This window comes from Octopus bimaculoides, chromosome 9 (genome assembly GCF_046866305.1).
Source record: "Octopus bimaculoides isolate indiv1 chromosome 9, ASM4686630v1, whole genome shotgun sequence".
In the NCBI taxonomy this organism is placed as follows: domain Eukaryota; kingdom Metazoa; phylum Mollusca; class Cephalopoda; order Octopoda; family Octopodidae; genus Octopus; species Octopus bimaculoides.
The window spans coordinates 23,839,044-23,856,543 of NC_142936.1; the positions used below are offsets into that span (position 1 = coordinate 23,839,044).

At 33.9% G+C, this 17,500-nt stretch overlaps 2 protein-coding genes across 2 annotated transcripts in view; one reads left to right on the forward strand and one right to left on the reverse strand.

Annotated features, from left to right (window-relative positions):
* Positions 1–1,318, forward strand: part of LOC106868947 (checkpoint protein HUS1) — a 247,580-nt gene extending 246,262 nt beyond the window's left edge. Inside the window, exon 9 of the transcript XR_016243078.1 lies at positions 1–1,318. This exon is cut by the window's left edge and continues 300 nt beyond it. The gene's annotated coding sequence lies outside the window, so the exon portion shown is untranslated.
* LOC106882048 (voltage-dependent calcium channel gamma-5 subunit) overlaps positions 1–17,500 on the reverse strand; it is a 308,900-nt gene that overhangs the window by 76,245 nt on the left and 215,155 nt on the right. The window lies entirely within an intron of this gene.

Sequence of the window (17,500 nt, forward strand, 5' to 3'; positions counted from 1 at the left end):
AAAAGAAGACTTTCTTCAAATTAAAAATGCGAATTTTTTTATCCACATTCCAGCGATAAGGCTTTCTATCTTTGTTAGAAACCAGCTCCTTCTTTACACGTTTTCAAATAATAAAAAGTAGAAAATAACATACACACATACGTTATATCTATATGCATATATGTACACACACAAATAGATTATATGCACGCATATTTCTATTAATATATTAAAATGCATAAATGCAAACACGTTATCGTAGATTTCTATTTTGCCTTTTTCTTTTATCATCAAATATTATCATGAATAGAAAAGAAAATGCAGGAAACCACTTTGTTTTAAGCACGACAAAAGATGTAAAGAAAATGGTACTGAAGTAGTTCTTTCAACAGAAGATTAAATTTTTGTTTTCCCTAGTCAAAAAGAAACAATGGATAAAAGAAAATAGTTAACGCTGACGTCAAATGATCAGTTTTAGTCCAGGATACACTTATTTTCTATTCACTTCTTTATTTACTTATTATTTATTTATTACGTTATTGTTTGTTAAAGAAAAAAGCAGAAACGCTTTTCACCTAAAATATTTTATTCGGATTTTATAAATAAGACTTTCAAAACAGCGTAAATGTATTTTTTCAGCTTGCTTTTTTATTTTGTTAAATAGAGAAAGAAATTTCTGTGCAACTTTAAGTGAAAGAAATGATAAATCTTTAATGATATATTCCTGATAAGAATCATATAAAATAATTGACTGGATATTGTATTGGGTTTTCTGTTCATAGGAGTTCGGTAAATTTTCTGTACAGAATATCGTACTCCTCTCTCAGTTTACCTTAGTTGTCAGGAACTTATCATCCGCTTTAATACCAACACCTGATTCTTGGCTTTTCTTTTTTTCACTGAACTCATTCTATTCAAAAGAAGTATTCGGAGCAATTATACGATATTTTAACTTGTCACTTCCTACTGCAGTAACCCCTCCGCCGAGGTTTCTTCCTCACTTTCCCAATCAGTCTCGGGAAATTCTTAAAAAGTCATAGAAGCAGTTCTTCTTCTGTCTAAGTCATAAAAAAAATAAGTAATCATTTCAGACCAATAACAGACCAGTGTTCAATAGTCTTCTCGGCTTTTGGTGTGATTAGATCTAAACTTTGTCGTTATTACAAGCTGTATGTCATAGCTTGTATACAATTGCTAATTGAATAAAAGGTCTCTCTCGCACAGATCATCCACCAACCAGTTTGACGCTGGATATTGAACTCAGCCTCGAAGGATTACGTCCATGTGCTCAATGTGATTAGTTCTGTCACTATTAACACTTTGTAATTAAAAATCAAAATGAAAGCATTTCCTCTTTTACTTCATTTTTTTTGCGGATTCAGTAGTCAGTCTCAGACCTCTATAATATTAGACTGTCTGACTATTAACTGGAAAATTTATGGCTTGAATTCCATTAACGGAATTGTGAAATATCTGTGGCAAAAATGCTTAAAAGATTACCTAACTTTAACCTGATATCGTCTGATGAGCAAAGTCTACTCTATAATAAACGAGTGTTTCCTTTATATTGTAACATTGTAACTGTATACTTCTCCATCTAGGCAGACACGTGTCTCCTTTTCTCGTACCCACCCCTACTGTGTCTCTGTGTTTCACCTACCAGCTCCATCTCACACCAAACTCAATCCACAAGGATCACTCCCTCTCCAGAATTGCAGCCTTCAGGAATTGCACTCACCTATTCATGCAAATCCTGCAGAAGCTGACTAATAAATATTCAAACAAAAAATAACTGTATCACTTGTGGGAAGGAGACTATCATAATGATAACGAGCTCTCATCTTCTGAATATTTCATAAACAATTCATCTAAGAATCGATTGTATTTCTTTACGTCAGATTATGCTTTTGAAATAGAGTACTTCAAAATATAATCACACAAATAGGACTAAAAATATTACTTTGATCATGGCTAGAATTGCTGAACGATCCTTGTTACATCTATGTTTTGGCTGATTGGTTCTTCGGTTGCTTTCAGACCTCTTTTCCTCTTTTAACTTCATACTGTATGGTTCACTGTATGTTTATAGAACCAGCAGTGTTCGATACAAAGGAACATTTACTGCTGGTCTAGAGATAAAACACTCTGTGTTTCTATCTCTATCTGTCTGTCTGTCTGTCTGTCTGTCTGTCTGTCTGTCTGTCTGTCTGTCTCTCTCTCTCTCTCTCTCTCTCCATATATGTATATCTATCTATCTATCTATCTATCTATCTATCTATCTATCTATCTATCTATCTATCTATCTATCTATTTCTATATATATATAAATTATTGCGAGGATATATACCACTTAAAGGGATATTTGCATCCAAGTTCCTTCGGTTTTATCCAGTGTATCGGTGAAGTACTAAAAAGATGTTAGCTTCTCATCAATACAAATGGGTACATTATCATTTATGCATAAGGAAAGAAAATGGAGAAATGTTCAATTAACTATATTCAAAATGCATATTTAATTTAATTATTTATTTGTGAAATGAAATTAATTGAACATGGAAACAATTGTAGATTATAAGAAATTAATGTTATTCGAAATTGGAGTTAATAAATTGATGTGTATCTGTCGATTTTTACATTTTCCTATATATATATATATATATATATATATATATATATATATATGCACACACACACATAAAAAAGTAAATATGTGAAGTATTATTACTGTTAAAAACAGTAATAATGAGGTGTCTAGCAAGACTTCTACCTAACAGGTATGATATAAAATATTTGAAGAAATATTTGTTGTCTTGCCCTACTTTGAGTATTACTGTGGACATGATTGAGTCAACAGCTATGTTTACTAGGCGTTCTGCCAAAACATCACGTGGAAACGATCAAGTAGTGAAAACTGCGATTCTGCCACAATCATCTAGGACATACCTGGACAAACTGCTAAGAAACTTGGCAGGTGATGAATTCAGAACATAAAAAGATCACAACTAAATATTACATAGCAATTTGTTTGATACTCTACCGAATAATAACAGCAATAATAATTTCTTTCTATTTAGGACAAAAGTTCACCCATTCGTTATAAAACGTACTACAAAAGTGGAGTTACAACACACACACACACACACACACACACACACACACACACAAACCAGGTGTTTGGGGAAAGATATAAAATAAAATATTTAGACAGTAAAACCGTAATCATTCACCCAGGTCTTCCTGGGTTAATGATCACTCAATAGATTTGAATGCTGGGTAAATGTTTTGTTTTACATCAAAAAAATTATACAAGCCTTTCGAAACTGGTGGGTCGAATTCTATCGATTTCTTATCAATAATGTGCTTAACAGGTAATAGATAGAATTCAACTTACAAGTTGATTTGCTATCAATATACAGCCGGTCACTTGGAACCTGTATATTCACAGATGACCTATTGCATAGTGACAGGTAACTTAATGTATATCGGTTGGTGCTCTACAGTATATTGATAGGTGAACTGTATGTTGAGTAATGACCTATATATTGATATCTGACCTCACTGTGTGTTGAGATAATCTCCTGTTTACTTACAGATGATCCACTGTATGTGTTGGGACTCCAAGGGTTCTGTCGAGGGTTCCAGTTGATCCGATCAACGGAACAGCCTGCTCGTGAAATTAACGTGCAAGTGGCTGAGAACTCCACAGACACGTGTACCCTTAACGTAGTTCTCGGGGAGATTCTGCGTAATACAGAATGTGACAAGGCTGGGCCTTTCAAATACAGGTACAACAGAAACAGGAAGAAAGAGTGAGAGACAGTTGTGGTGAAAGAGTACAGCAGGATTCGCCACCACCCCCTGCCGGAGCCTTGTGGAACTTTAGGTGTTTTCGCTCAATAAACACTCACAATGCCCGGTCTGGGAATCGAAACTGTGATCCTACGAGTCCGCTGCCCTAATCACTGGGCCATTGCGCCTCCACTCCACTGTATATAGACAAAGATTTACGTACATTGGTAAATCACCAATTGTATAGTGACTTGTAATTTACTGTATATCGAGACATATACTGTCAACCTTATATTGACAGTTGTCTTAATGTATACTGTAGGATGAAATACTATATATTGCCATCTGATCTGCTACACAGACAGGAAGATCTACATTGTATTGTCATTTGACTTTCTGCATATTTGACAGGTGACCCTATGTATATTGACAAGTGGACCTATTGTATACAAAAAGAAGTCATCTGAATTTTGAGTAAAATATTTCAAGTGTTAGTGCAAGCACATGAAGTGTTTTCAATTGAAACCTATAGCTTCATCTATAGCTTTTGTTTAGCGGGCAAAAAAATAAATTGCATGAACTAGATTGACAAATCAGGAAGTTGTCAGGTCGACTCTATATAACTAGCAAAGAGAGATGTAAAAGATTACTCTGTAACACTGAGAATATATTTGATAGAATAGAACTAAAGAAGTCGTTTGGAAACGGGAAGAGAAGCTCATATTTGGAACCAGAAAAATAGCGATGAATAATAATTAAATGTAAGAAAAGATTATATGGAAAAGAAAGAATGAAAAATCGGATAGAAACAATGTTATATGGGAAATTTGTCAGGTGAATAGAATTAAGAGAAGAACAGCAGTTGTGGGTTGTGAAAGGAAGACAAAAGACTTACAGAGAAATAGAAAATCTGCAATCTGATCATGGCTGTGTCAGAACAAGTGATTAACCCAAACAACAAGGGAGTTGGGAATAAGTGTGAGAACTGTTGCCAAATAGATTAAAATGTCATTCGTATAATATATGAATGTAGAAAGATGTCAGAATAATGATATAATAGAACATAGAGCACGACTGGAGAAACTAGACTGGTTGGTTAGTAATAAGGTAAGATTTACATTAAGATTTTTAAAAAGGTGTTATTAGCATTACCTAGATACTTTGGTAGAGAATGAGTGTTCTTAGATTCGAGGGAGGGGTAAGTCAATTACATCGACCCACAAAGGATAAAAAACAAAGTCAACCTCAGCGAAATTTGAACTCAAAACGGAGCGACCGACGAAATGACGCTGAGCATTTTGCGTGGCGTACTAACGATTCTGCCAGCTCGCCGTCTTGTGAGTTATAGCATCAACGATGTTACTGTAGCATGACCTGGACTCCACCAGGTGTTGAGGCTACATCGTGGGAGTTCAGGAGTTTTGGAGGAGAATAAAGTTACCACTTAGTGACCTTTACTCCCAAATTTGCTTTGACTCGGAGAAGTAGTACCTGTGTAAAATAACCAAATAACTTCCTTTGGCTAAGGTATACAGGAACCTAGAGACTATCTTTCAGAAGTTACGGGGAAGCAGCGCTAAGCAGTGATGTGTATAAATACAAGGCTATTATCAATTCAAATATGTTTGAATATACCCCTATTGTTGTTGGCACTCCGTCGCTTACGACGTCGAGGGTTCCAGTTGATCCGATCAACGGAACAACCTGCTCGTGAAATTAACGTGGATGTGGCTGAGCATTCCACAAACACTTGTACCCTTAACGTAGTTCTCGGGGATATTCAGCGTGACACAATGTGACAAGGCTGACCCTTTGAATTACAGGCACAACAGAAACAGGAAGTAAGAGTGAGAGACAGTTGTGGTGAAAGAGTACAGCAGGGTTCGCCCCCCCCCCCTGCCGGAGCCTTGTGGAGCTTTAGGTGTTTTCGCTCAATAAACACTCACAACGCCCGGTCTGAGAATCGAAACCTCGATCCTATGACCGCGAGTCCGCTGCCCTAACCACTGGGCCATTGCACCTCCACTGAATATACCCCAAGCATATTTCAATCGGTGATAGCCTCGTATTTATACACACCACTGCTTAGCGCTGCCATCCCATAATTTGTTTACAGTGAGCCGCCGATTAGCTCTACGATGGTGGGGAATATCATAAAAGAGACAGTCTCTTTTATCAGCTCACAGCGCAACCTGTCCAGTTTTTCAGACTTAAAGGGGGATAACCACTCTGAAATGTTTGCATCTCACAGTCTGGGTAGGTGATGCTGCGAGCTGGTTTTAGATGTATTTACACCATTTGTCTACAGTGAGAATTTTTCTCCATGACAAAACACAGTGAATAACTTTTTTATGGGTTCGAATATGCCTCAAGCATATTTGAACTGATAATAACCATGTATCTTTGTGAAGAACTGACCTCTTGACATTCGCCACAAAGGCCCAATAGTCTGTGGAGAGAGAGAGAGAGAGAGAGAGAGAGAGAGAGAGGGAAAGGAGGAAAGACAGAGAGAGAAAAAGAGAGAAGGGAGGGGAGACAAGGATAGAGAGAAAGGGAGAGGAATAAGGAGAGAGGAGAGAAAGAAAGAGAGGGAGGGGAGAAAGAGAGAGAGAGAAAGAAAGAAAGGGAGAGGGAGAAAAAGAGAGAAAGGGGAGACGGGGAAGGAAGAGGGACAAAGAGAGAAAAAGAGAAAGAAAGAGAGAGAGAGAGAGAGAGAGTTACTACAACAAATGGCAATAGATTTGAGGTAAAATTTAAAAGAATAAGAGAAAAGTATCTGGAGTGAGTCGGAGTAATAAGGACATCCAGGAACCTATGAAAATATGTCGTTCTTCGGAACAACACAAAAACTCTCTGCTGAAAAGACAAAGAGAAATTGAAATTGAGATGTTCGCAACTGAAATGAGCAGGGTGTAACAAAAAAGGCCCTCTCAGGTTCACTATTTTTGATAAGCGTTTTGACTGTAAATGCATGATGTGCCCCAGCTCGAATTATGATTCTTTTTTCTTTTTCTTGTTTCAGTCATTTGACTGCGGCCATGCTGGAGCATCGCCTTAAAGGTTTTTTTTTAGTCGAAGAAATCGACCCCAGGACTTATTCTTTGTAAGTTACAGCGACGGAAAACGGTTGTCAGATGATGGTGGGGGACAAACACAGATATAAAGACACACACATATATATATACACTATGTACATATATATATATATATATATACAAACATATATAAATGTATATGTATATTTCTATATATATATATGTATATATATATATGTATATATATGTATTTATATATATGTATATATATATATATATATATATATATATATATATATATATATATATATATATATATATATATATAATTATATTTAAAAGAAACTATAGCGGGCGCTTAGAAGTGCTCAAGATATTTGAACTTGAAGCGTTTGATGGATATAGAAATGAAAATCAAATTAGGCTAATCAATTCACATATAAAAATACATATATTCAACCACTGACCCAATATGCATAATTTTTTTAAAATATATTTAATACATCCAACATATTAAAAATATATAGATATATAAATATAATAAAAAATATATAGATTTATCAATACATTAAAAATATGTAAATACATAAATATATAAATGCATTAAGAATATATTGAAAATATAAATGCATATATAGATCGACTTACAGAATAAAAACGATATCATAGAACTAGATAAAAAAGTTAAGAGTCCAGAAAAAATAGAACATAAAATGTTTGAGTAGTAATAATCCTACGGCCGTTTCAAATCAATCAAGTGGACCCATAGAATAAACCACCTTTAAATCGTACTCGTTTACACCATAGGCCATCCAGAACTTATAGTAATTATAAATCTCCTCTTCCTGACCAGTCCAATGTAGTCACATATTCTAAGACTAGAAAAAATGAGAAATCCTATGGTATGCACCACCTTTCTCTCTCCAAGTTAAATCTTTATCTAAATTATTTTTTAAAATTCTGAAATCCAATTTTCCGCAACGTCATAAATACTATTCTATTTTTAACAAATCATCAGTGAAATTATCTTACTCCACCACTATAAACTTAGGATCCATGATAGCCTCTCTTAATAGACGTAAACTCCAACTTCAGACTGCTACATACTTAAATTCTTATACAGTACCCCATATTAGTCCAGTCAGTAACAACAACACAACCAATAATAACAGTGGAATAAGAAGGAAAACTGTAATTGTCGCTTGCGGGTTTTTGTCTGCGCAAAAAACGTGATTGGCAGTACTATAGATTTTAAGCATCGCTATAGAGCTCGCTTAAATTCCTTCACTAAGAAAAATCCAAATTTTCGACCTCATTAGCATACATACATAATCTTAAGTTACAAAATATACAATATACACTAACTCATAAATTTCCTGATGCTACTCTTGTAAGTATCGATTTTACTCAACTTTTATGCATTTTGATGATTCTGGATAGAGTTGAGAACTAGCTTCCACACCTATTGAAATAATTCCAAATACTTAAACCATACTCGCTACCCCTTACCTTCTACCTATAGCACCATAAGTAACTTTATTTTACCACGCATTGTATTTCCTCTTCCCACTACTCTTTCTAAAACACTTCTACTTCATGTTATGCATATAACTCTCTATAAGATCACTCAGTAGTTAACTTCCATTATGAAAACGTTGTAAATTTCCCTAGTACTTTATTTTTCCCTGATGAAGGAAGCGGTGTCTAATAATGGATAGAAATATCCTTTATTTAACTGGACAACTGGACCCCAGGAAACGGCCGTCGGATTATTGACACTCAAACTTTTTCTAGACTCTTAACTTTCTGTCTAGTTCTACGGTATCGTTTTTATTGGATCTTGGGTTGAATATATGTATTATTATATGTGAATTGATTTGCCTAAATTGATTCTCATGTCTATCTATCTATCTATCTATCTATCTATCTATCTATCTATCTATCTATCTATCTATCTATCTATCTATCTATCTATATATATATATAATTAAAAAATATGGCAAAAAATCATATATTAATTAATATCGATTAATTACCAGGAAGATAGCACATTTAAAGAATCAAAGAGATTCAGAAACAGTATCTGCAATCTCAGGGGATTAAAGTACATTTTTATATATGACGTTGACCACTAACGTGGACATTCAATGTGCTAGAAATAGATCACATCTTGTGTCTAATAAGACCTAAATTGTTCTCAACATGAAATATAGCGTGATACCAAAACGTAAGCGGGCAAGACATTTAAAAAAACCGAAAAGGAACATTATTAAACATATATATATATATATATATATATATATATATATATATATATATATATATATCGGAGCAAGCACATAGATGTGCAACAAGGTGGAAAAAGAGTACTCAAATACCAGAGATAGAGTAATATGGTTTATTTAAAAGCAGCAGAAATATAACAAAAAGCTGTTACTGGGAGATTCACGTTCCCATTCATCGGACAGTTTTGTTAGAACTGGGAGAAAAATGACGATGCAATTAAAACTAATATAAAATTAAAACATGGATCTGTTTCATTGGTCGTTTCATATATATATATATATATATATATATATAAATATTATTATTATTGTTCAGTAGTTTTATTTTTATAACGTGCTTTCACTTCACTACCGAGCGCAGCTCTGTGCGCCTTGGGTATGTGCTGTGGTTTGCTGTGGTGCTCTTATGGTTACTGTATTGAAAGTGTTTTGCGTAGGATGTGTGCAGTGCCCAGTAGTGCAATTTTCTGTATGTTATGTATATTTGTAAGTCCTGGTGTTTTTGTTATGTATTTGTCTGAACATTTTTTTTATTATACCTAAGGCACCTAGGAATTGTTTCTGTTTTTAGATTCCACATTCGAGTTACCTCTATTTCCAGGTCTTTGTATTTTGAAAGTTTTTCCATTTCTTTTAGAGAAACGTTGTCATCTGCTGGTATTGATACATCAATTAGAAAGCATTTTTTTCTTCATGATCTTTGACAACTATATCTGGTCTATTTCCCTTAATTTCTCTATTATTATTATTGTTCAGTAGTTTTTTTTTATAACGTGCTTTCACTTTACTACCGGGCGCAGCTCTGTGCGCCTTGGGTATGTGCTGTGGTTTGCTGTGGTGCTCTTATGTTTACTGTATTGAAAGTGTTTTGCGTAGAATGTGTGCAGTACCCAGTAGTGCAATTTTCTGTATGTTATATATATATTTGTAAGTCCTGGTGTTTTTGTTATGTATTTGTCTGAATATTTTTTTATTATACCTAAGGCACCTAGTATGATAGGAATTGTTTCTGTTTTTAGACTCCACATTCGAGTTATCTCTATTTCCAGGTCTTTGTATTTTGAAAGTTTTTCCATTTCTTTTAGAGAAACGTTGTCATCTGCTGGTATTGATACATCAATTAGAAAGCATTTTTTTTCTTCATGATCTTTGACAACTATATCTGGTCTATTTGCCTTAATTTCTCTATCTGTGTGTATTGGCATATCCCAGAGTATGGTTGCTTTCTCGTTTTCTGTGACCTTTTCTGGCGTGTGTTTATACCATCTTATTATTATTATTATTATTATTATTATTATTATTATTATTATTGTATGTGAATTGATTTGCCTAACTTGATTCTCATATATATATATATATATATATATATATATATATATATATATATATATATATGAGATTCGAAACAGCAAGTACTGAGAACAGAAAGCGTTTGTCGATCACAGTGCTAATGCTATGTAAGGAATGTTTCCATGCAAAATGTTCTGGTATATTTCAGCAAGACCAGCAATGGAACACGTCTTGGAATTAGTGAATATTTGCTAATCTTGGTCTGGAATATACTCTGCTGTGATAATGTCTATGTAAAGTAGAGAATATATTTGAACAGGAAGTAAAATATTAATATCAGATAATTGGTGAAAGTTAAACACATTGAAACAGACATACGTATGCATGTACGTTCATACCCGTCTAACATAAATACAAATGCATATACAAGCACACATATACATATATAAACACACTTACATATACATACAAATATACATACGTACATATTTACATATAGGCAGAGAGACAGACACATTGATAGATTGAAAAGTAGATACATTGGTACAGTGTCAAAATCAAGAGGCATATATATATATATATATATATATATATATATATATATATATATATATATATATATATATATATATATATATATATATATATATATATATATATATATATATATATACACATATATATACATATATATACATATATATACACAAACACGCACACATATATATATGTATATATATATATATACATGTATGTATGCATGTGTGTATTGCTAATATATATATATATATATATATATATATATATATATATATATATATATATATATATATATATATATAATGCTATGCATGTACATATACGCATATATGTATTTGTGAAGAAAGAGATAAAGAGATACATAGTATGAGAGAGACAGAGAGCGCGAGAGAAGGAGAGAAAGAGAATGTGTGTGTGTTTGTCTGTGTGTGGGAGAGTGGGAGAGACAAAGGGAGAGAAAGAATGTGAGAGCAAAACCAAAATTTGCAATGAAAGAATATTTCAAGAATTTCTTTTCTTTTATGGAACTTTTCTAATTTTGGTTCATTTGCAAAACGTCGGCATCGCGCAATTAGGAATTATTATTATCAAAGTCTTACACACACACTTAATAGACGCATAGACCAGGCCACATTTATTATACCACTGCACACACAAGCACCTAAACACTCTGAAATACACACACACACACACGTATATTTATATGGATCCTCCGTCGAAATCGACAATGAGTATTCCAAGCGTTCGATCAACTGAATTTACCGATGCACAGAATTATTGTGTAAGTGGATGAGTGTACGATAACCGCTTAGACTCTGTATTTAATCTTCAATGTAGAATGAGCGTAATATAAGACGTGACTATGTTGAACCTTTGAATTAGATGAAAAGACGATCAAGACGGCCAAGATGTACCGCCGGAGGATTGAACTTGAGATCTCATGACTCTTGTTCAAACTTTTTAACAATTTGGAACGTGACTGAGTACACACACGTATACACCCACTTACACACATATACGCACACACAAATATGCACCTGCCCATCCATCCATCAATACATACATAAAAACATGCATACGCTCACGTACATACATACACACACGCATATACACATACGCACGACCACATATGCACACATCCCTCCCTTTCAATGATAATGATGACCTGAAATCACACTTGCTTTAGTTTTTGGCTTATAAGAACCAGAATTTCAAAGCGTGGAATCATGAATTTGCTAGAATGATGGAAAAAGGGGCATCGAACAAGATGAAAAATATATAATTGATTAAAGTTCCTTCTTTGTATGAAAACAAAATTACTTTTATTTCAAACTAAAAACCGAAATTATTTTCTTGCCAACCCAATAGTTGCTTCCAACTACATCGTTCCATGGCAACTTGGGCACGTCTCTTCTATTATAGCCTCGAGTCGACCAGAGCTTTGTGCGTGGATTTGGTACACGGAAACTGAAAGAAGCCCGTCACATGTATGTATGTATGTTTGTATGTGTGTGTGTGTGTGCGCGCGCGCGCACACACATGCGCGTCTTTCTGCCTGTGTTTGTCCTCATCACCACTTTACAACAGGTTTTGGTGTATTTACATCCCCGTAATTTAGCAGTTCGGCAAAAGAGTTTGATAGAATAAGTATCGGGCTTAAAAGAAAATAAGTACTGAGGTGGATTCATTCAGCAAAAATTATTCAAGGCGGCGCTCCAGTATGGCCGCAGTCTATTGACTGAAACAAGTAAAAGATAAAAATAAAAGATATAACGTGTATATATATATATATATATATATATATATATATATATATATATATATATATATATATATATATATATATATATATATATATATATATATGTATGTATATATATGCACACACACATCCATACACTCATGTACAGCTACTTGCTCTACAGTCGCTGGCGTAGAATTATGGTCTTTGAGCTTTGATTCAAGAATATTCAAATACATTCATGCATACATACATACATACATACATATCTACATACATACATACACACATGCATACATAATGCATGCACACGCGTGAGCTGACACATACTTATGTTCTAGACCCACTCCTATGTTTACTTTACTATTTTGTGCTGTTTTACATTTTATTCCATAATATATTTTATAATAGTGCTTCACATTTTTTTATAGCTTGTGTTAATTAAAGAAATCATCATCATCATCCTGATCATCATCATCATCCTGATCATCATCATCATCCTGATCATCATCATCATTATCTTCACCCTTTTCATCATCATCGCCACTAATCGTCTTATAGCCCGTAATATCATTAGCACTAGAAATAAAATTTACTCATAGGAAAAAAAAAAACTATGGAAAATTTGAATCTTAAATTCCAGTAACAACACCAGCAACAATAGCAATAATAATAACAATAATAATAACAATGATAATAATAATAATAATAATAATAATAATAATAATAATAATAGTTTTAATGTGTGGCATCAAAAATGAAGCAGCATCAAATATGAGGAGTGAGTATAACAAATTAGCGCAAAAGGAATACAAAAGAAGGAATGATAACGTAACTAGGTATGTTCATTGGAAATTGTGTAAGAAGTACAGTCTTGAAAGGACATTGAAATGGTACTTGGTGACGCCTTCTGGCAAATGCCAGAAGGCGTCACCAAGTATAATGAACTTAAGATCTTGTGGGATTTTACAATCCAGCGTGATTTAGCGATTGATTTAGCGATTGCTCGGAGATTAGACATTGTTGTAGTTAATAAAATGAGGAAGAAACGCTAGATCATTCATATTACTATAGCTGGGGATGTACGAGTAGATAATAAAGAAGTGTAAAAGATTTAGAAGTATAAGATGAAATTGCATGAATGTAGGCAATTAAGAAAGTAACTGTCATCCCAGTGGTTGTAGAGGAATTGGGAGTATTAACAACGCGGTTTGGTAAATTCGTTGGAGAAAATATGGTAGAACTTGCTTAGGAAACTGCTTTATTGGGAACAGCAAGGAATTTGAGACTGGTTCTTGGATGTTAAGTATGGTGTTTGAAGACCCTGACATATCCTTGGCAGTATGTTGCGGTCCGCTCTTATAGAATTAGCCGGAGCAAGTGAAATCGGGAGCCTCGAGAAATGAACATTACAACAACAACAACAACAACACTACTACTAACACCACTACCACCTCCAATAATAATAATAATAATAATAATAATAATAATAATAAAACAAGTGGAGAAATAAGAGCAAGAACGTTGATGATAATAATCTTAATCATAATAATAATAATAATATCCATATTAATGTTAATAATAATATTCATATCATTGTTATTATGGGTTCAAATTTACAGAAAACGAAAGACGAAAACAAGTGAAGGAACAAGCAGGTGTATTAGTTTGCCATTCGGGAAGAATGGAAAAGTTTTTGACATTTCGAGCCTACACTCTTCAGCAGAAAGAGATGAAAGGAAAGAAGAAAAAGAAAAAGGAGAGAATGAAAAACAAAAAAAACAACAACAAAAAAACAGAGTGAGGAAAAGTGTGTAGGGATTACCGGTTCAACATGATGAAATGACCGGAAGAAAGAGGCTGAGTGAAAGAGGTATAATAACAGTGACCCGGCTGAACTAGAGTGCGCAAGTGCGTGCATGTATGAAAGACTGGTGTGTGTGCGAATGGGGTGAGCGCGTGTGTGGGTGTGCTTAAAAGTATGAGGCTGTGTGTACGTATGAGACCATGTGTGTGTATGGGAGCGTGTGTATAAGTAACTGAGTGTGTGCATTGTGTGGAGTGATGGGTGTTTCGTGTATTTATGTGTGTGCGCGGATGGACGTGTATATATGTGCGTGAAGCTGTGTATGGTATGTGTGTGAGGCTATCATGTGTGTGTGTGGACGTATGTGCAAACGCTTGTGTGTAGCAGTTAATATGTGCTTGTTCGAGTGGTGTGTGCACATGTGTGTGTGTTTGTGTGTATGTAAGACCCTATAGGGTGCGTGTATATTTTATATGTTTATGTGCAAAAGTTGTATGTGTTTATGCGTGTTGTTATTGTTATTTCAGGAAATTGAACTCAGAACGTAAAGACGGACGAAATACTGCTGAGCATTTTGCCCGGCGTGCTCATTATTCTGCTAGCTTGCAGCCTTAATACAATAATAATAATAATAATAATAATAATCCTTTCTACTAAAGGCACAAGGCCTGTAATTTTTCGGGAGTGGGGTAGTCGATTACATCGATCCCTGTGTTTCACTGATACTTATTTTATCCACCCCGAAAGGATGAAAGGCAAAGTTGACCTCAGCGGAATTTGAACTCAGAACAAAGCGACGGGCGAAATACCGCGAAGTATTTCGTCCAGCGTGCTAACGATTCTGCCAGCTTGCAGCTTTAATAATAATAATAAAAATAATAACAATAACGCTGATAAAAATAATAATAACAATAACAATAGTAATGATAATTATGATGATGATGACGATGATGTTATAATAATAATAATAATAATAATAATAATAATAATAATAATAATAATAATGATAATAATCGGTTATCTTGTTTAGTAATTCTCTGACGTCATTACTTAGTAATCTTAGAGTTGGCAGCAATGAGAGAAAGTATAAATTGTGTGATTGTGCAATTCTATTATCAATTGTTCACAGCTGTTAAGTTTCGGAGTTGATATTAATATATAGATGCGAAAAGTGAGTTTCTACTGAGGTATATAATATCTGCTATGTTTGTTTTCATTGTTCTAATCCGGATATTTGCAATGAAGCTTATAAAGAATATGTTAAAATCCTTACTATAGGTTCTAAGACAAGATGCTTTTAACACCAGAACATTGTTAATAATATTAATAATAATAATAATAATATGAATGCCAGCTCATAAAACCATTTGTTCACACAGAATTATGAAGCAGAATAGGGCGCTTTTTTTGTTGTTGTCAAGTTTTCTTCCTAAGAATAGTTACTTGTTTTAAAACAGCTTAACATGTCAACTGAATGATTGTGTACACTAAGAATTCGATCTACTTAAAGCAAATTAACAGATTAGACAAAAAGCCACAGGAAATCATGCCGAAATCATTTCCTTTGGAGTCAACAATATTTCGGCTTTAAAATATGTTCACTCCTCCTCCTCCTCCTCCTCCTCCTCCTCCTCCTCCTCCTTCTCCTCCTCCTCCTCCTCCTCCTCCTCCTCCTCCTCCTCCTCCTACTACTACTACTACTAATAATAATACTGCTACTACTACTACTACTACTACTACTACTACTACTACTACTACTACTACTACTACTACTACTACTACTAGTGTTGTGTCTGCTGCTAGTGTCATTTCAGCTAAAATCACTTTATATAAATGGAGCACTAATGGAATCTAGGCATATCAGAGCTGTATGTATATATGGGTGTATACATGTATGTAAGCATGTATGTATGTATACATGCCTGTCTGTCCCTATATATGTATGTTTGTATGAATGTATGCCTATATCCATGTATGTATGCATGTATGTATACAGATATGTATGTATGCATGTATGTATATATGCAAGTATCTATCTATCTATCTATCTATCTATCTATCTATCTATCTATCTATCTATCTATCTATCTATCTATCTAAGCATGCATTTCTTTCTCTCTCCATATATTACATACATACATACATACATACAGACAAACAGACAGACAGGCAGACAGACAAGTACCCGTTTGGAGCTGACTGTCAAAAGAAAGTACTGAACATCAAAGTAGAGTTTAATAATAGTTTTAGTTTGTTTGAGTCAGTCTTACGTTGCGTATATATATATATAAATAAGGATAAGATCGTTATTTAAAATACCAATCATATCAAGTGGCCAGCATGGGAATAAAAAACCTTATAGGTAATAATTATTATTAAAATTATAATCAAGGTTATCTATGTAGCACAAAATTTTGTCAGTGAACAAGTCGCGGTCTCAAAGCGACGAAAATATTTTGGCAAATTAAATTTGAATGTTGAAGTGAGTCTAACGGTTTTTGTGTGTTTCTTAAATGGTTTATAAACACCTTCCGCGCTGCAATTGTTATATCTATATATATATATATATATAGGTGTATGTATGTGTGTGTGTGTGTGTGTGTGTGTGTGTGTGTGTGTGTGCGCGCGCGCGTGTTTGTGTGTGTAGATGTATGTGTGTATATATATGTATATATATATATATATATATATATATATATATATATATATATATATATATGCGTGTATATATATATGTATATATATGTGTGTATATATATGTATATATATGTATATACATACATGTGTATATATATGTGTGTGTGTGTACATATATATGTGTATATATAGGTGCATACAAATATATATATGTATGTATACAGACGGGGAGGAGAGCAGTTAAAAAACCCAACTCCATGCCTGCTGAATGGCGGTTTTTTAAAAAATAAAACGACCATTTCTCGTTGGTACGAAAATGATGTAAATGAGTTGGATAAATGAAGTGTATTTTGAGGTCAGAATGGTTAATACAAAACTAGTTTCACGTTCAATGTAT